The sequence below is a fragment of the Polistes fuscatus genome, unplaced genomic scaffold, assembly GCF_010416935.1.
Source record: "Polistes fuscatus isolate 324 unplaced genomic scaffold, CU_Pfus_HIC Scaffold1, whole genome shotgun sequence".
Classification (NCBI taxonomy): Eukaryota; Metazoa; Arthropoda; class Insecta; order Hymenoptera; family Vespidae; genus Polistes; species Polistes fuscatus.
The window spans coordinates 5,315,394-5,337,211 of record NW_025112997.1 but is presented as its reverse complement, the minus strand read 5'-3'; the positions used below and the strand labels follow the sequence as shown (position 1 = coordinate 5,337,211).

The 21,818-nt window shown below is 38.6% G+C and overlaps 1 protein-coding gene across 1 annotated transcript in view; it reads right to left on the bottom strand.

Annotated features, from left to right (window-relative positions):
• The window catches only part of LOC122515593 (ephrin-A4), a 689,714-nt gene that overhangs the window by 421,914 nt on the left and 245,982 nt on the right, over positions 1–21,818 (bottom strand). The window lies entirely within an intron of this gene.

Here is a 21,818-nt window from a genome sequence, read left to right as displayed (position 1 = left end):
ACGAGCCAATAAAGCATTGCACTTATTGGCTCAACCACGTGTTTTATTTTATTCTAATACACCTTTTCACCTCCTTATAATAAGCTTAATCCAATCGCCGGAGGACTCCGTGTTGGAGGAATTTTGGCAAATACAGCTGGATCGAGTGAATTTTGATTTAATTTAAAATAATTGGATCTTTTTATTATTTCTCTAGGTTTTTAAATATTTTAGGAAAAAGTTTAAATAACTCACATTGAGAGTATTTTGTCAAAAAGTTTAACGATAAAAAATGCAAATTTTTTCCCTACCGAGCAGTTGCACATATTAACCTCGTTTTTCTCTTTCTTTTAACTTACTTAATAGGTACATGTAGGTAGTTTCGTTCCGAGCAGATTTTTGATGAAAAATGTTGGGGTAAAAAATTGTAAGTAAAAAAAATTAAACGGTACGTGAAAGAGAAATAAATCAGAAATATAAGAAAACTATTAAAACGATTCGTATCCTTTGAACTCTTCGTATTATTTAGAAAATTATTACCCTGCAGGATAAAAGTTAATCAAACAAGAGACCGGTAAGCTCGTCAAGCAAATTACGCTCATTTTTAACGGAAGTTCGTATAAAAGCAAAATAAGTAAAGTAATAGGTATATAGCTGCATACGTGTAGCTTAAGAAGAATATTAAAGCGTGAATAACACGGAACGACTCAGCATATCGATGATTCCTGCAATGAGGGTTGGCCCATATTTTCGATGACTATCAAGTATCGATCGTAGCGTATTATACTCGTGATAATAGAGGGTTTAAACGAGTTGGTTTGGGAATCCGTCAACATGCTTACGAGAAATAGGTCGATTAGAAGATTCAACTTTTTCGATGATTGCTCGATATTTGGTATTTCTTTCTTCGATCTCGTCTCCATGCGAAATTGAAGCTTTTCTCTTACGATCCTACGTTTATTGACTTATTTGTTCTTCGTTAGACGAAGATACACACGCGATAGGAATATAAAAAGAAAGGGGGTTGAAAGATTTTCAACGAAGCAGAGGTAAGCGGCACGTGTCGGCTTGTAGGTACGATGTAGCATCTGGCTTTGATTAATATGCCGAAGAGCGATGAAACGATTACCCAATACACTATTACCATCGCTGTCCATCCCTAGTGCTTTATCGGCAACGAACAGATCCTCTGGATTACGTTCGAACTATATAAGAGAAAATCATTGTATCCAACAGGGTCTAGGCTCTAGATAATACGGCTACTTGCTCACGTGCGCTTTGCCAGAAATGGGTCGAATACATAACATGGTTTATCCTATGATACTCGAGATCGTTGCACAGCGAGATCACTTCAGGAATATAGGAGCATACACCATGAGGGAGAAGAGACAAAGAAGAGAAAGCGGACGGATCGCACGGTGTTTCGCTACAGAAATACAGGGAGGGGAGAAAGAGAGATGAATGTACGCCCTTCGAAATTCGATGATTAACCAAATGTCGTGGTTAGGCAATCGTATTGTAGTAACGAGTGGTTCTCTAGCCAATTTCTCGATCTACTACTCTCTCTCACACACACAACCACACACACACACACGCGCGCGCTCGCACAAACATACAGATGTAAGCATATATAAATAAATATATACGTATACTATTTCGATAGACGTATACTAGGACTGTCTTAATGGGAAATCTATGGAGTGGGAGAATGCGCGCCGTAGCTCGGTCTGCTTGATTCGAGAGAGGCTAGATTCTGTTTGTAGTATCGAAACAACCCCTTCTCCAACTGTGTTATATTCCTCTTTCCTCTTCCACAGGCATATATGTGTGCCGTTCACGAGCATATCGGACTATCCTTCTACGATTCCTATCCTCGCGTAACAAAGAGGAGCAACAACAACGCACAACATAGCGGCAATCTGTTGTAGAAAATACGTGATTCGAATCCCCATATCAGTCGGAGGTAGTCGATCCTATATCTGCTCCGCCTTTGTCAGTTTTCTAACCCGTGGTCAGGTTTCTGCTCGTCCATCTACCGATACCGATTACGTGATGCTCCTCATGAATTCCCATCACGAAGAAGGACCCAACGTATCCAGATTAATGCTTTCTCTCTTCTGTCTATTCACCTTTACTCTCCATCCCTCCTCCTTCTCCTCGTTCTCCTTCGAACGCAACATTTCGTCGTATTAGTGCGGTAATAACAAAAAAAAGTCTCCTCTCGGAATCGAAGAGATATCGTCAAAAAGAAAAATTTGATGTATTGCAGACGGGAGAGAGAGATTGGACAAGCAGAATGATATCGATGTTAAGCTTCCTGCTTGTAAATGAAATTAAATATGATCCTGGCATCGTCGTAATGTATTTATGTACATACCTTTACATACTACCTTCGGTTGTTCTTCTTACTGTTTATTTTTACAGTCTACGTTTTATTTCTCATTCACTATTTCCTCCCCTTTTTTCTCCTCTATTTTAATTAATTTGCTAAATAAATGTAGATTTAACTTATTTTAAATTCCAACATCGCACAGATTTACTACAAATCGGAAAATAATGGATAAGATGCAAGCGAGATGGATTACAAAGTCTTTGGCTTATCTTCTTTCTTTCGGAATCAAATTAAACGATAGTTCGACTACGTTGTTAAAGCTTTTAAGTAAGGTGGGAAACGAAGTTGATATTCTACGCAAAGTTTCTTTCCTTGTTTGTAAGAGAAAACTGTTGGAAGTTAAGGGGGAAAAAAGAAACTCGATTGGTAACGAATTTTAAGTAATCTTTGCGAACGACCAAGAAGCGAGTGTAACTCTACAAAAGCATTCTAACCAACGTAGGTTTTGCGAGTAAGGAAAGTAAACCGTGGCGTTGTTTGGACTGGCAGTAATATCCTTTTGTCACAAGAGAACACAATCTTAGAGAAATAAATGTAGTCGTATTTAATTACCCTCACAATCCTTTTCTATTTTTGTGCTTGAAAAAACAAGAAAACGGATTTGGTCGAACACTCTTTTTTTGTGTTATTGTTTCTTTCTCTTTCCTTTTCCTCTTTTAAAATCAACAGAAGAAATTCGTATGCATGCGATCGCGCGCCAGATAAAAATAGTTTCTTTTTCATTATTTCGACGAATAAGATTCGCACGGTATATTTGTGCGTTTAACGTGAAGAGAAGTGAGAAAGGCAAATGCAATGGAGCGGGTTTAAGAAAAGGCTAATGCGATGTCTGGTAAACGTTGAATCGGCTCCTCCGTAGTAAACACGGCTATTTAAAATTTAAATTTACTCGATATCCGGAGCACCGTCTTATCCTTTCCCACTTTCTTGCATCCGCTCGTCCGTCCCCCCACCGCTACCCTCGCCGCACGGCGGCTTTCGAGAGATAACGAAACATCCTCCTCCTTCACCCTTCCCTACCTCATCCTCAACTTGGATTACTCCAGGAGTCTTTATCAATTCTCCTGTTAAGCTGAAAATGCGCTAGAGGAAACGCCCGAGGAAATACCTGCCGTTGTGTTACTATACATGTACGTGTACGCTTTGTGCCATATGTTTCTTCTCTCCATGGTTTTTAGATATATCGTTTATGTGTCCCTCGTCGATTTATTTTCACATCTATTCTCGGCTTAATCGAAATATGTATAAGCTTTAGCGGTAGAAGATAAGAAAAAAGAAACATAAAGAGACAAGAGGCCACGTATTGAATATTTGACTATTTCATGATATTCTATCTTTCAATACATAAATTAATGAACCTAAAGATTTACAAACAATATCTAGATTTCCGTGGTAATTGTAAAGTACGAGGCGTTGAACTCTTGGTATCTTAATATATCAGCGAAGTGCAATGTGGAGACTAAGTAAGCTACGCTAGTGAACAACTTGATATTAAATACGTGCAAGAGCCGAGAAACTATGTCCTGCTGCGTCCGCTTCAAGCAGAATACTGGTGGTCTTTGTCATGCCGGTGTACCGAGCTATCCTAAAGTAAACTTCACTTAGTAAACAACGCGTGAGGTGAATTTCATCTTACTCGTTTCCAATGACGTCTACCTTGTTTTCATAGGAACCTTTGTCGTATTTTTCTAATATTTAATATTGTTATTTTTTCTTTTAATTTCTTTTTTAGCTTTAAAAATCGATTCTCATATTTAAATGGTTACGATATTATTTGAATTAATACAGAAATATCGTAGGAAGAAAATTTAAAAATATACTCTATTTTATTATTCCATCGTGTATTGAAATAGAAGCTTGATCTTTTTCCGTTCGTATTTAATTTTCAATGTGATTCACAAATCTCGGAAAAACTCGATTGGACTTCGAACTTTTACTCTTTCTTAAACCTGTAGTCTCTCATTACGTGGCTATTTGCACGTGACCAGTGGTCTTAATCCAGAACATTTTTATGAGAACGTTTTTACGGACACACGCTTTTTGCATTCGTTCAACGAAATGGCTCTATCTTTCGCCATAGAATTTCGAAGCGAAGCTTCGCACGTGCTACGATTCGCACGAACTTCCTCTTTCTCTTTTACATTTTCCTTCCAACCTTCCACATTTATTCGATTGCTTCCTGCTTACGGAGAAATTAAAAGTGGTTCGCATGTGACCGATAAATAGGATGTGAATTCTGCAAATTGTTTGTTTATCATTCATCTTAATATCGATCATCGATAATTTCCATTTAAATTATAAATAGCCGAAAATATTTTATTACAGAAATAGAAACCAATAACGTATTATTTTGGATTTTCATATATAGGTGATATCTACGGATATTAAAAGAAAATGTAATAAATATAATAAATCGCATATATTGATCACATTCGTCAAATTTTCACTCATGAATGTAACTCTCGGTTTAGGAGAAAACGGTGGTTCTAACTCGAAATGATACTGATTCGAATGATATGAGAAACCCTAAGCAGTATGAATCTACTTTCGTGAGATGGGTTAAAAAAGAGAGAGAGAGAGAGAGAGAGAAAGAGAGGGTAACTACCGATCTGCAATTCAAATTTCAACCCTTTAATGCTTACATCCTATTCGTTCGCCCGCATCTGACCTCTTTATCCTTTATCGTCCGGGGATTTCAAATTAAATGACTACAGATATTCGAAACCGATATGTTTCAACCTTTTCGTTCGTCACACTGCGGCAGAGTTTGCAAGTAGGGTGAATCGTTTCGGCGATAGTTATAGACATCTCTGACAATTTCAAACGATTTAAATGAACCGGTGATTATGAACTATTTTATGGCTCGAAAGAACCCTCGGGGGAAGTTTTAGTTATCCTTTGATGATCTGCTCAAAACTCCACCTGGAAATATTCAATCCGACTTTAATGGAAGACACATGCTCGTCCGTGCTGTAATAGCGAACATAATTACGATTTTAAAATTCCAATATAAAAGAACAATTTTATTACGCCGATAGGTTGATACTACGGTTGAAATAAATTCATTAAAATTTGATGTGATCGTTAGATCGATGATAGGTCGAAGAAGTATCGAAAAAATCTTTGTAGGTATCACTAATGAAAAAAAAACTCTTGGGAAAGCAAGCACTTTTAGAGCGTTAAACGACGGATGGCATCTTTGGGGATCATTATTCTGATAGCATTTTAAAACGGCCCGTAACGAAAAGGGAAATTTATTATTTAGGCGAGGGCGACGCGACAGTTTCGGAGAGTTAATGTTTCTGCCAGTCGATTAATCCTTCGTTTGAAAATTATAAGAGGTCCCACGGCAGTGTCGAGCCGTGAAGGATCGTGGGGTGCATATTTGAGCGGCCGTTCGACCGAGACCCAACCCTTCTCCTTTCCTCTCTACTTTCCTACAACTATACACTCCATGCCCAATTTTTTATTCACCTTTCTTAGTTGTCCTCCGGGAATTTTGTCGACGATCGAAACTCCCTTTCCGTGACTTTTATCTTATCGTGATTCGAGTGAAAATACAGAACTGAAATCAGACGTGTTCGATGAACCGTCAAATTGAATCAGGTTCTCGGTGTTTTTATCGAAACGATCGGTAATATAGGACATTTAATTATCAAAGCGTATATTTAAGTATTGTAGGAATATGGTAAAAGTGATGGTAAAGAGTAAATGAAAGTAAAGTTTTATTTAGATTGTACAGATATAATACTACAATTCTATTAGATTGTCATCTATTAACTAAAGCTGATTCGAACTAAACTAATTCCTTATTCTATGGATCACTTTTATTTTATATTTTCCTCTGTCGTTCCCGAAATTTCCCAACCATTCCCGGACTCAACAATCTAGGCTACTTTTTTTTTTTTTGCAAGAAATATTCGAGACCTTTAGTGCAGCGAAATATTAGACGGCAGACTCTTTCAAGTGATGTCACATTACAAAACAAACATATGCATTCCCGTTTATAGAAACAATATCTTTCGTCCTATACAGTATATTTCTGTTAATTACAAACTAGTTATGATTAAGCTTCGACTTTTGTAATTACTTATAATGCAGTATCGAATATTAATTGCAATAACACTAAAGAAAAAAAAGGTTCGAAGGAATTGAGAACGTAACAAATTGGATTATGGGTACTAATTTTAAAAAACGTCCAGGACAAAGCTTTCTCTCTAAAATCTTTGTTTAAAAGTTCCAAATCAGTGCATAAAAAAGGAATAATCGATCGTCCCACAAAAACTTCTTCCAACAGCTGCAGGCGGTTCTCAGATAAAACATTTTCCTCGAAACTTGTTTGTAGGCGATTTTAAAGATCCATCGAAACGTTTTCTTCGTTTCCAATATGTTACCATCGAGTCGATTTAAATATAAAAATGAGATATCACATAACAGTAATATTACTTTGTATATTTAGATAAAAGGAAAAAAAAACTCAAAACAAAGCAACGTTTTGTTTTTTCTCGGAAATAAAACCTGCAGAAGCAAATAACAGTAATAATCTCGAGAAAAATACACGGAAAATAATATTCAGCAGGACGGTACATTGAATGTAGAGTGCGGTTGAATGGAAGAGGAATCGGAACGAATCCAAAAGAAAATATTTCGTCGTCGAAGAGACGAGCTGTAACACCTTATTAAGGACAAAAAGAAAGGATCTCGTTGAGGACAACTTCTTGATCTCCAAGAGAAAAACGAGCTCCATGCATGTAATCCAAGAACAAGGTGGACGGTGCACAAACTAGAAAATGTTGTTCATCGACATGCGGCCTGGGGGGTGGAAAAATAAGAAGGTGAAAAAATTAGAACAAAAAGATAAGAGGAATGGTACTTCCGTTGTTAAATAAAAAAAAAAAAAAAAGAACAAAGAATCATCCTTCCTCTACACTTTTATTTTCTCTTGGAAGATCGTCCTCGTCGTTTTCGCTCACGTCGACGGTAAACGGATTGAAAATAATGACTGGGAATGTTAATGACTTTGAGCTCGGACGGAAGCCTCCGGCTTTCTCTTTCTTTCCTACGACGTTACGCAGGAGGCATAAATAATGATATTAATTTGATGCACCGCGGGGCATCCCGTTAATATCACCTTCGTACCCAAATGGGTCTTCGGTTGCTTGAGCGCGTAGCACCTCTTCGAATCGCGAAATGTTATATTCAGCAGGACATACTAAAGATCTACTTACCAGGTTACGTTTTAACGTAATTAGTTCTATAACGTGAATTCAACTTTGCTCGGTTAAGTTTCCTTTTGGCCACGAATTATTTGAAGGGAAATCATTCAAGTGATCTCCTTTTTGGCAAATGGGTTAAGAGATTCTTCATTTTCTCTTGCTTGCTTTTCTTCTTTTACTCTCTTCCTTCGAAGTAGCGATACTCAACGTTGAATCCGTCGTTTCTGTTATTCTCTTTTTTTGTTTTACGTTTAGAAATAATCTAGTAGAGCGTCATAATTAGCAACGTCACGGAAACGACAGTGACGACGACCACGGGGAGTTAGTAACGTTTGGCAAACGCTTTAGACACACGGCTTCATCGTAATTACAGAGTAGATACTTCGGTTATAACGTGATGCTTTAATGGAGACGTTTACGAGCTCCTGTCGTATGCTCGATCGAGTGACTTGCACGAAACGGGTGAGTTATTCCATATTGTCTACCAACAAGGAAAGTGCGAATCGTGCCGGTGCATGGCGAACATCGACGCCAAGGCTAATTAATTAAAGCGCTTTTATCTCGGCTCCCTTCATCTCCCTTTTTCTCCCCGTTCTCTTTTGCACGCGTTCGCGTTTCGCGAGAAAGCGGAATCCTTCGTGATCAAGTCATAAAGCTTTTTCGATTATTTTTCCCATATATCAAAGTGCCAAGAGTGCTTTGCTAAACGCGTCATCGTAACACCCCATTTCTCCCAGCTACGTCTTATCTGCTTTTCCGATCGGCTCGAAGGAACGACTTAATATTTCACATTCATTATCACAAACCATAATTTGCCAGATGCTAGTTACCAAGGCAAGTGCACGACTGCTTCAGTCCGCGTCCCTTCGCTCCTTTCATCTTTCCAACATATATTTTTTTTTTCTTTTTTTCTTTACTTTACCCCCTCTCAATACGGCATTATTATTCTAATTCAAGAGTACACCTTTGTCCGGCACGCGAAGTCGTTCGGTAAGATCGCAGTGGGCCGACGATTGCGAATGCCACCCGTTGCGAATCTAGAGGCAAAAGTAGCAGAACTTGAGCGAAGGTTTTCGGGTGGCTCTGTAATAAGGGGCCCGCAGGGTCCCGCGGCGCTTCTTTAACGCTCTTGCCTTCCCTCTTGTCAACTGCACTCCCAATTCTCCTTTTGAGTTATTCAGCAAATTAGACGTAATAAATGTACGGAAGTCGACGGGCTCGGGGCGTACGACGTTGCTTTTTTGTAACGTCGGCGACACACCTCGTTCACGACCCCTTCTACACTAACCCCTTTCCGTACCAAGAAAATTAATGTGCTCTTTTTATCTTTCTTTTTCGCTTTATTTCTCTGTCTTTCTTTTTCTCTACAATCGAATTAGGATGCGTCACGATCTCTTCACGAAAATATTCAATTTAACGAAACAAAGACCAACGACGTCAATTGATTGCTTTCCTACGCTGGAAAATGTAGTGGAATAGAAATAGGATAAAAGGGGGAGTGGCCGATTCGAAACTTCATTACAGGAATGTATAAACGATATTCAAAGTATACAGAATTTAATGAAAAATCGATCGGCGTTATTTGTCGCAAAGAAGTTGCTTTAACTGATGCTTAATATTTCCTTCTTATTTTTCATTCTTTCTCTTTCTCGCCTTTTCCTTCCATTGAATTCGTTAAGCGAGCCATCGCGCATTTGAATTTCTCGATTTTGAAACGACGCTTGCTTAACGAAAATGGAATTAGCACGAAAGCTCTGACGTAATCTGTTCTTAATTAAAATCCTTTCGCAAGGAATCACCGCAACAAAAAAGAAAAAACAAAAAAACAAGTATCGAGTTTATTGTTTTATTCGTCCTTTTAAAATTCTTCGAACGAAATTAAATGGATTTCAATATTTTGATTCAACGAGGCGAGAAAATCTCGTGTATCTGACCATCCTTCCAGTCAACCGACGAATAATTCAATTTGCTCGTGCATTCTATACATACTCATACGCATTAAAATGTATACATATGTAGATCAGTCACTCATAGCTCGCAATGGTTCCCTCTAAGTTTTGCGTTAAACGATATATACCTACTCTATACATGAAGTATGCGAATATCTATGACAATCGTAACTCCGGAAGAGATAGGACTAGGAGTCGAGACGAAAGAAAGTAAAAGTTCGCCGGTGGCGAATCGCGAGCTGTGTCGTGTTTAATTACGGACGGAACAGGGCCGTCGGCCACAGAATTGTTCGGCTTCTGAATGGCGAATACTAATGCGAATCAACAATATGGGTATGTAAACGATGACGATGCCATTTCACTGGACGACGTGCGCATATAGAAGCAGCTCGATGACAGGTAGGAGGCATATTTGGTGTTGCCCTGGTGCAACGCATAGGTGCACGAGCGTTAATAGCGCAGGCAAAAGCGGAGCGTGCAAGAGAAAGCGCACGTGCGTGGGTGTATTCGAGCCGAGCGAGTGCTACTGCTCGGCATTAATCAATCCAAGCATTGATCAGGCCCACAATGTCTGCACCATTACATGCATCGCAAACCCTCTCTTGTATCTTCCCCCTATTACCACCCTTCGACGCATGCCGCGTATTAAATGTTAACGCAGTGGTTCGCCATGGTGCCGACTGTTTTTGAACGTACACCCTTCCCCCCTCCCCCGTCCCTTTGCCGATGCGTCAATGTTAATAGAATAATCGACGACTTGTGGTGTACGAGATGACAATATATTTCAACTTTGATTTATCGAGTTCTCTCGGGCTGTCCAAAAGGCAGGCTCTCTTCTCCGTAAATAGTTTTACTCGCTTCCTCGAATGATTAGTATCGTTTATACGAGGAACCTTTCGAGAAAGATGCGGTCATGCATATTGATCCTCGAGTTGGTAGCCAACTCTTGGGCAAAAGTCGACGCTGAAATGTCCCAGAGGGTCGCAATAGGAAAAGGGATGAAAGGATTAGACGGACAGGTTAAGCCTCAAGAATCTCTCTTCGCGCCTGGTTTTACCGACGTCCACCCACCTGTCCATTCAACTGCGATAGGCGACTGACGGAGATAACAGAACGAACGGCACGGAGGATGTATCCTCCAGGGAGGATTTTCTACGAGCATGTTCATAGAATATAATGGAAAGGAAGGAAGGATGCCGAACGAGACCTAGGTACTCTTGTACCTTTTGCCCGGGCTCCGGTTGAAGTATTTCTACTGAGGATCCTGGCTCATTCGCGAGCTCCTACTTTAGCTATAGTTCTACTTCTATTTCTCATCCTCCTTCTTCACTTCCTTTGGTACTTTGCCAAGAATTTACGAGATGGGAATTCCCTCAAGGTCGATTTACGCGTTAATATTGCACCCTCCTGTTTTCTCTTAGTAATCAACGGTATATCGCAGTCTCCTATGACGTAAGATCTTCTCAACATTGATATAACAAGTTTCAAAATTCGTACCTTATGTTAAACGATATCGAATTTTGCACGCGATATTATCTACCTTGATTATTTTTTATTACTTGCGGATGAAGCATTGGAAGTAACGAATTAACGATATAAAATTCTTAAAATTCATCGAAAGCAGTTCGTAAAAGCGAGTTAATAGTTTCCAATTTTTTGAACGATCGTTTCGACGATCGTTTATCTTGCTAGACTGCAAATTTATAACTTTTCGAAACTCATTCCTCAAAATTGCTTAAGGATACAGGTCAAAATGTTTCTTTCCGTTTCGAAAATGTGTCTTTGCGAAGTTAGAATAAATGTTAAAAAGTATGAAATGAAATATATCGATGAAATAGAACTAACAATGTTGAAACTATCCGTTTGCAAATGATTCACTATGAAATTACCTTTGCTGGTTGGTATAGTTAGTGTTATGCTAACATAAGACTACAAAATTCTCGAGGAATCAGCAAAAACGCGGCTGGAATTATACAGCTCGAGCGGTTTGAAGTTCGGCGAATCGGCAGGTAAATTTGAGCGAGTAAACGAAGCAAATATCCGGAGGGTTCTTAGGGATGGAGAGGTAAATCGGGTTCAAATCAAGTGGCGGTAAATGCCTGGGGCAAACCAAGGCAGAATCCGTAAGAGAGAGAAACGAAAAATGGCGGGGGCAGAAAAATGTAGAATAAAAAGAGACTGGCAGACAGAGATATTCCTTATATTCGCTAACGTTAGAGAGAAAGGTAGAAAGAGAAGAAAAAAAAAACGAGTAGGAATGCAAGTTGATAGGAGAAGGCGGACGCCTTCGTAGTCTCAAGTAAACTCCTCTTTTTTTCGCATTTTTGTTTTTGTCTTTTTATTTCTACACAACCGCCTCGGCGTCTTCTCCGATCATATTTGCATTTTGCTCGTGAAATTTGCCCCGGGAGCCTCCTACATCCGTTTACTTTGCCGACTACTCGCCCCAGCTCGACGACGACAACAATGAGAATGACGTTGGGAGCTCTTATTGGCCTGCTCAAGTCAATTTTCCATGCTCGAGATGTTGTCGCTTCTCTAGTTGATACGAATATTTTCAATATTTTATTACTATACTATATCGTGCACTCTTCTTCTTTTTCTTCTTCTTCTTCTTTTTATCGTCTATACAAAGAGAAAGACTTGACATTGGATACAATCGAATGTTATTTATCTTTTGTGTATTATATAATTGATAAGAAAAATTCTCGAATTTTGTTTTCCAAAATAACGATGAATTAACCGGTATGAGATAGATAGATTTGACATTCATTATTTTGAAAGCCGATAAAATAATTCGTTCAATCAAGTCTCTTGCGACCAAAGAAAGAAAAGATACGAGAGAAAAAGGAGATAAGGGTATAGGAGAAAGGGTAAGGGGTAAATGCACAATGGAGAACCGACATCCATTGTGTTGAACGGTTCGAGTCGGTTTGGCTTCGTGGGACATACGACTGATTTTTCATTTCTGAATAAAATTATGATAATAATGGAGGATGCCAGACCTCAAACCACCGACAACATCACTGCCATTACTACTACTCACGCTTTTCTACTACTTTTTTTTCTTGACTGTTTCACGTCAACAAGCTTCGCTTTGTTTTCCTCGGGTCTTTTTTTCATCCCTGCTTGATCTATTTTTCTCTTTAATATATGCGCCAGTAGATGGTAACGTTCAGAGCATTGCAGCAATAAAAACGAGAGACAGAATAGAAAATGAGGGAAAAGTGAAAGGAGAAAACGATCGTGAATTTTATTTTGATATGTGAGGAAAGAAAATAATTAAAGAGGGTAGACAAGAATTAAGCCTAGACATTTTTCCAACTGTGACTCGTTGTCTCATCTTTCCATTTTCCTTTTTCGTGAGATATTATCATCGACAAAATAAAAAGTTAAAAAGGAACGAGATAAATTAAATTGACTGTTTATTTTCACTTCAACGGACCAATTGGAATTACAGCAAAATTTCATTACGAATGGAAAAGTAGATACTTTAATAGCTCGGTCGATAACCAAATTTAAATATTCATATATTTGTCAAATCTGGTCTATTTTAAATTAGATTTCATTTTAATAAAAGCTTTTGTCAAGAGTATAACAAAAATAACCTTTCTTAACTAGATCGAGTTCTATCTATATATATATATATATATATACATATATATCGGGTCAGACAATCGTTATCCGTTTAATGATCAATTTCAACATCGAGAAGACTTTACAACCTGAATCGTAGGAATATAGTAGCGATATGCTGTACTATTTGTTTAAAACGAATCAAAAAGCTCTGATATGAGGATCATAATCGCGTAAATTTTAACGGATAGGAGGAATGCAAAAACGGTATCGTAAATGGCAACCTTTATAACATCAATACTCGTTCCACTCTCGACTTATCGCGAAACATTTTATATAGGGCATTTATCGACGATTCTATCTCGATATACAACGGCGAACATAATAACGCGCCAATTGTTAAAGTCACTCGATAAGCCGGCCGAAGGCCTTTTATCACTCGACCCTCGAATCGTGCTGCACTAGGTCGAATTTGAGTTAACCACGCGTTCACGTTCATAGAATGAGAGAGAATGAATGCTAGCGAAAGAGGGAGAGAGAGAGAGAGAGAGAGAGAAAGAGAAAGTGAGTAGGATAAAGAGAACGATAGAGAAGGAGGAAAAGCGAGACCATGGCAAACCGGGCCAATAATTATTTGAATTTGAACAATGCAGTTGGAGCTAGATTACTAATGAAATTGTCATTTTCAATGATAGCGCCGTAATGTTAGTGAGACTAGCATGCCATTGGCACTTCATATAAATGCAGGATACGTTTTACATCGGTAGAGCGGAACGCCCGTACTGAACGGAGGATGGTAATATCAGAGAAAAACCGGTGGATTGGGTTACAACAAACGAAAGCGCCACCGACCGGATATCGAACTAATAAATATACGAGTATTATTATTTTCAACGGTTGACGTAATCTGTCATATTAATTAAATACCGACTATGATGGATAAGCCGGAAAACCGCCCAAATACGTGTTAATTTCGGTTTTCCTATCTTCCGTGAGAGGCTCGTTATTCACGGGATTAAAGTGTTAGTTACGTTCTCTTAGAAACGTAGAACTAGTAGTAAAATCATTAGAGACACCGTACGTTATCAGAGAATACTAAGGATGTACATATTCAACAATAGGTTTTTCATGCCACTTATGTTAGCTTAGTTGGTACGCAAGTTAAGTAATATGAGTTCTAATCCCAATTACTCAACTAGTGGATAATGACTGGATAGTTGGCAGTCAGCCGGGGCTCGCCATAGCGGTCGATTAATTGAAAGGTAAACTTACCAGTCGACTATGACCAGACTTTCAAGAGAGCTGCCACGAAGCTGCGGAACGAGTGACTGGTTCGGGGAGAAAGAGCCCCGAGGAGGAAAGTGGAGAATGGGAGAAGAGAATACAGACATTGGAGAAAGAGAGCAAGGGAAAATAGAAAGGTAAGTAAAAGTACTGTTAGTTCGACAACACAAGAGGTACGAAGAAATAACGCTTGTTCCGGTGATTCGCACTGTTTTTTCGTCTCGGTAGAAAAGAAACGGTTGAAATTCAAAGATTGCATCCGGACCACTTACCTGAAAATAGAAAAGAAACAATTGGTTAGCTAAAACAAATACAAATAATGAAGAAATAATAGAAAATGCTTTTCCTCAAGCATTAACTTTTAACATTGTATTCCTAATCGATTTTTTACCAAATATGAGACGTAGTAATTAAGGAAAGAAAAATAAGTATTTAAGGAAAGAATTTTGTCTTAAAAAAAAAAAAAATAACAAGTGTCGTTCATCGAAATTTACAACAAAGGAAATATCGTAGCGTGTAATTGTAAAATGAGAATGCAGAAAGAAATAAAAAAGAACGATATATAACTAGGAAGAAGTTGGATAAATCGTGAACTCTTTACTTATTCCCACCGCAAACGTGCTTCCTCTCTGGTTAGACGCTAATTGCAAGAGGCCAAATTGATGGTTTCGCCTGATAGTCGGTAAAACGATTTTAACTTAACGTCGTCTGATAGATAGATAGATAGATGCGAGATTCTGCTTTTAGTTCTTCCTTTCTTGGTAAGCTTTCTCTTCACTTCGTCTAAGACATAACGAAGAGGAAAGACGGGTTCGAAGAATATCCTATAGCGTGGCGTCTATCTTTGCGAAACGATCGCTAATTAGAGGAATCTTCTTAGTGCCGATTAAATAGATACCTTTACGTTTCCTCGATACGCATTTTCGATGGATAATAAGGACTACGTTGAATCTTTTGAATTCGTTCTGAAATGCATTCGAGTAAGAAGAGAATTAACAAAATAAGGGAGGAAACTATAATACAATATTTTACTTTCTCATTCGATACACTTTTTACTTAATCCCATTCGTTTCTTCTAACACAATCGATCTGCAAGCTTTCGCGAGAATGAGATTGACTTTATTGTCGGTGAAAGAAGCAAAGAGGGGTCGAAAACGAGACGATTAATAACGTTCGAGGGTGAGTTCTGTGCTTGACGGTGAATCCCTTCTTCGTCTTCTTCTGCTTCTTATTTCTGCTTCTCTTCCTCCTCTTCTTCCTCCTCCTTCTCCTTCTCCTTTTACTTTTATTCGTTGTCCCACCCTAACTTCGTAAAATTATAGGGCGCAAACGGGAATGAGTAGACCGACGTGGAAAAGCTTGCAACTTTGAAATTGAAGAGTTGCTGCGATGGCGGTTTATTGCTTCATCATCGCGTTAATTATCGCTTCATCATCGGCCTACCGTCTCTTTTAATTAGACCCTTGTATTAACTAGTCCCTCGATAGAAAATGCATGTAATCGACGCTGATTAACAACCGCTCTGGACGATACGAGGAATCTGGATATTTCGTGCAGAGATTTCAATTCGCTTTTACCATTAAATCTATCTTTCTCTCTCTCTCTCTCTTTATTTCTTTCTTTCTATCGAACATATTTTATATTCACATTCTATATCTACATTTAATACCTATCATAAAATAAATTAAAAAATAAACAGAATAAAATATTTAAATCTGGCAAATATTAGTTTTATCTTCCTTTTGATCGTTATTCCTGTTTAATCCTACAAAACTGCAGTCTGCATTTAAAAAGGACTTATATGAGTGTAACTACGATATATGAGCCGCCAGAATCCATGCTTTTTTCTCTATCAATTACTCGAATTTTTAATTAACGAGATCGTATTCTTCCACCAACTACCTCTCCCTAGTCATACGTCTAAGTAAATGTAATATCTCTTCGTCGATAATCACGTATCCAAGATATGTTTCGAGATACGTCGAGCCTCTCTAACATTTCCCTAGAAATGATTTTATAAATATCGTATATCTAAACTACGTTGATATCAAGTTTGTAATTATTTTTAATAATTTTAATAATAGCGTCAGCATATCTCACATAGGAATATTCGATAAGTAATCATAAAATCTAATAAAGATTCGATTAATACTATAAATAAGACGATATTTAATAAAACCTACTTTTATTTTTCTTGAATTCGCTCCGTTATTCTTTCGGCTTTATTTTTTTTCCAAATCTTTGATAGAATATTTTTGTTCATTTTTTTCCAACTGCCCTTTGTTTATTATCCATCCATAGCTGGAGATATTCTATGACGCGAAACTTCAATATCTTTGCACAATCGGATACGCGGTAGTCCGGCCTATCGAATAGCTATTGTTATCTCTCGTTGGAGTGCGATCTATTTTTGGCGGTTAATGGAGTTTCAGCGAAATGAATGAGAGCAAGTGAGAGAGAAAAAGAGAGAAAGAGAGTATGTGTATGTGTGAGCGAGTGAGTGAGTGACGAAGGTTAAAAAAATAGGAAGCGTGTGAGAAAGAAGAAAAAACCGCGAGAGTAAACATGTTTCAGCCAATCCACGTTCGATTCCACGGTTTTCGCATCTCTTTCTGATTAAACCGTCCTGAATAGAAACACGGTAGTATATACGAGAGAGAGAGATAGAACATGTGCGTGTTAGTCGATCGTTCGTGCGACAATTTTTATCGATGCAGTGCACTGACCTATCCCTAGTAGCGCGAAATTAATCGAGATTCGATCCTATCCTAGGTAACACAAATTGGAAACTACCATCACAAACTAGTTTCGCATAATTTCGATGGGTAAACAAAGCTAAAGTGGACATTGGCAAAAGGGTTAGTTTGAGGGAAGTACCGTTCGAAATATAAATAGGTAGGTAAATCTAGATAAAGATATAACTTAAACGTTGAACGCGTGCGCTTCTTTTCTTATTAAACGTATTTTACGTAGAGAAATCATAAATATAAAAACAATGTACAAAAAGTGTTCTAATCGTAGGTATGTATGCAAGCGCGTGATTCCATTAAGCTCATGAATCAAAATTGTCGACATTTTTACATTTCTTATCGGGTTTCTTTACTACTCCACAGGTAAAGGTGCAAAAGTAGAGTTAATTCTCGCAATCGTTAGGAGGTCAGTGAACTTTGAACTATTCGCCTACTCTTTGGTCTTTGTCGCTATCGTCTACGTCGTCGTCGTCGTCGTCGTCGTCGTCGTCGTCATCGTCGTCATCGTCGTCGAACGAGTGAGCAAAAGAACGAGTTCGTATAAGTACATACCTATTCATTGAAAAACGACTGGTACGTAGAGGCGAGTGGACGTGCAACCAAGTATAGAAAGAAGCGAAGGGAGTTAAGCGAGAACGAGAGAATGTGGAGGCATGTATGAGCCTGCTAGTGGAGGAGAATATCTGGAGGGTGTGAAAGAGTACAGAGCAGCGTGAACCGAAACGACAACGGCGACGGCGACGACGACGACGACGATGACGATGACGATGATGGCGGTGGCAGTGATGCGATATATGCAACAATATGGAACGAGAGGGTAAAAGAGGGGTTCGATCGTGATGTGGTTGTAACGATGTGGTGGGAATATATACTGCACTTTCTCTAACGTAACTCTACGAGCGCGAAACAGAAATGCATGCGTACCTCAATTGTTCTCCCTTTCGTCTGGTATGTGTGCATACCCTTGACTACGTATACATTATACATAGGTATGTACACTATCGGTATGTGTGTGCAACATCATCGTTAAAGCTTATAACATTCCAACGAATGATACTTGTTGGCTGATTCATTTATTAGTTCTAAAATCGACGGCAAAATGAATGATTTCTTTAACCTCTTATTCTCTCCTATCATCCTCTCACACCTCATTTATTTCCGTTTCGATGCTATTTACAATCCAACCATCTTATTCGTACCATAAATCTCAGAATGTATCGAGAAAAGGAAAAAGATAAAGAGAACAAAAATAAAAAGTAAAAAAAAATGAACAAGGTTTTAAAGGAAAAATAACAAAGGGAGGGAGAGAGAGAGAGAGAAAAATTCGGAGTGGGATATGGTGATTCGTCTAATTTTATATTTCTTTTCCGTTCAATTTTCCTATCTCGTTTGTTTATTTTTCTTTGTTTCTCTCATTTTCCTCGCGCCACTATATTTTATCAAAATTGTTATTTCGTAAAAATACTCTACTAAAATAAAGAGAAAATGTTTCAACGCGAATAAAGAGAAAAAGAACGCTTTATTTTTCGACGATTTTATAACTAGCGCACGTGATATGCATGCCCGAGTTTTCTCCCGACATTTTGGCTACGTTGGCTCTTGAATTTTGTGGGCGACCGTGAAGGAGAACGAGAGGGAATGAGAGAAAGAAAAGTTCTATCGAAGAGTCCGAGTTTTACCCATGAGAGAGTTCATTTTCAACGGAGCACGACATAGTACAACGACTAAGGAGAATAAAGGTGAATCTACGGCTCGTTAACGACACCGGCCAAACGCGAGGAAAGAGAACGGGCAAGAATATGAGCGGGATATGCTGGAACGTTTCTCGGAGGTCTCGTCGAGGCTGTCATTTTCCGGTACTTCGGCAAATCCCATTTCCCTTAGCGTACTCCATGGCGCCGCGCCGGCCGTGCGCGCGTATATTTTCAACCTAGTCACTCGAGAAAATGAAAGAAAAGAAAGAACTCGGACTTATTGCTACAAACGTTCATTCCTACAATCCTCCTATGCAGATAAAAATATGTTTTAACCGTGTTATATTTATTCGTGAAACCAAGTGGATCTTGCCGGCTCTTGTTTTAAAGGAAAATATTTTCGAGAAGAATGCGATACGAGTAATAAAAAACATACGCGATCTCTTTGTTTTTTCCTTTTTTTCTGATACGTATTTCTTTCTGTAAACCTGTATTGTCTGTATTATAAGCCCTTTGCAATATCTAATTTAATACGTTTTAATCTGATTCAAAATTAACTCAACGATTTCTCGTTATCTATATACTGTACTTAGCGAAACTCGCGTTCTCTACCTAAATAGTCCTTCTACGGGTTGGAGGTAAATTGTGTGAAAACGAGCAATAGCTTCGAGACGATATATACGAGACCGGTGAGACGCTATGCGAGACACTGGAAAAGAGAGAATAGCTTTCGACGAGCGACCTCCTACATTTTACACCCTATACTTCGACTTATTTCTCTTCGTAGTTTATTAATTCTATTTTATAATACCGATCATTAATAATGCAATATAGATAAATTGTTAAGGGTGTAACAGTTAGTTTTTAAAAATTAATACGATTGCTGAAGCATATTCGCGTGCTATTTATTCAATAGGGCATATTTGTTTAACCAAAATATTATCAAACCTTTTGGTTAGAGAATCAACGGGTAAACATATTTATTTTCCGCGGAAAATTTCGTTCCAATATATTCGTATCCCGTTAATGAATATTTTCCATCGTTGGATGTTCCCTTTGGCGATTTTTCAAAGTCCTATCACCAAGCTATTTTCCAAAATAACCATACGTGTATATAAGCCGCAACATCGAATACCATACAGAATATGAGCGTCATATTTTTCGTTCCGTACGCAATCTGTCGCTGTCTCACTTTCACCTCTCTCTCTCTCACTCTTTTCCTCTATAAAAGATCGTATCGCACGGGTGGCTCGTCAAAAAGTTTAATTTAGCCATCAAGTAGAGTAAAAAGGGAAGAGTTAAATATAATTCTTTCCTTCCGAGCACTTCTTTATTACTCGTACATCGTATCCTGCACATGACATTATAAGCTCGTGTTTTTCTCGGTATGCACAATATATTCGTTTAATTAGAAGAATTTTATTTGCCGAGTATAAAACACATATTAAAAATGTTGTTAGCATGTATTATACGGTAGATTTCGTATTTCGAAAGTATAGTACAGAGAGAGAGAGAGCGAAAAAAAAGGACAAAAGAAGGCAAATAAATATTTCAAATATTTCAATTAAATTTCTACCCCATTTAGAGAAGTTCACTATTTTTGTACAATCGTATGAGTTTTAATTGACGGTAAAAAAAAATGACGGAATAGTTACAATGGACGATATTCTGTTTGTGATGGTGTAAAAACTGTGAGAGACAAATTTTTGTTATTAATATAAGTTGCGAAAGCCGTCGGCGTGTATATAAAGGTAGGCATGCATATGTATATGGTATGCTAACAAGGGCGCAAGGTCTTCCCGAGAAGACGAAGACGTAGCCGCAGCCACGCCCGTATATTTCGGATGCAGAATCCTTGGTATCTAAGTGGTTTCTTGGTCGTAAGTCGGCGGTCTGCCATTTCATTTGCATAATTGAAACCACTCAAAACAATTGGTCGCGGATTAGTGAAATTCGGAACTCCTTGGCGGAAACGGCTATCCGTTTTTCTACCCTCGGAAATATATTCCTTTTCCTGGTGAATCTATGGCGTAGGCGAGACAGGGACGAAAACTGAGGCGACATTTTCCAAAATGGGGGTTGAAAGAACCGACGGGGGTAACGGGTCGAGTCAGTGAGAGAAAACTGAATCGTGTTCCGCATGAATTTCACGGTGAATGATATCCCTTCTGCTTTCTGTAAAATTAAAAATAAAAGAAAATAAAAATAAATGGTGAAAGGAATAAAGTTTACTCGGTAGAACGTTAGGGGGACAATTTAACGACTACTATTAAAGAAAAGAAAAGAAACGAGGACGACGACGACGACGACGAGAACGTGGAAAGCGGTTGAAAGTTTGAAAAAGTCATTCGTCGAGTGTTGTGAGTTTGAAAATCGTCGCGTCTTCATAATTTCAACTACTGTTTACTATAATAAATCTAAGCTGCGCGAAGGTAAACCGCGCACTGAAGTCGTCTGGTGGACGATGCAAGTAGAAGAAGAAATAACGTATCGCGACGTGGTGCGACTTGTCGTGTTCGTAGAAACACGCGCGAGCATACGGTTATGTATGCTCACATGCTCGCGCATACGAAGGGAGTAACGCGGAGGGGGATGAATTTACATGTTGTTCGCGCTCTCGGCCACGTACACGCTCTCACATAGAAAACTGAAAAGAAAGGGTAGGACAGACGCAAAGGGAAGGGAGAGAAGAGAATAAGAGAGAGAGAAAGAGAGACGACATACACGCGTGCGTACGTGTATGTCGGGGATCTTCGAGGTTTATTGGTGGGTGTGCCAATTTACACGCGTTTTGTTCTGCCTACAACAAAAGGTGCGAGAGACGAAGGTTGGTTGAGGGCATGCTAGGGAGAGACGGAGGACGTGTGTGTATCACCAAGAGTGAAAGAGAGTTAGAAAAAAAGGTGAGAGGGAAAGCAAACACAAAGGCCCAACGAGAAGGAGAGAAACTTCGAGAGTGGTTGCCTGGTTGACGCACT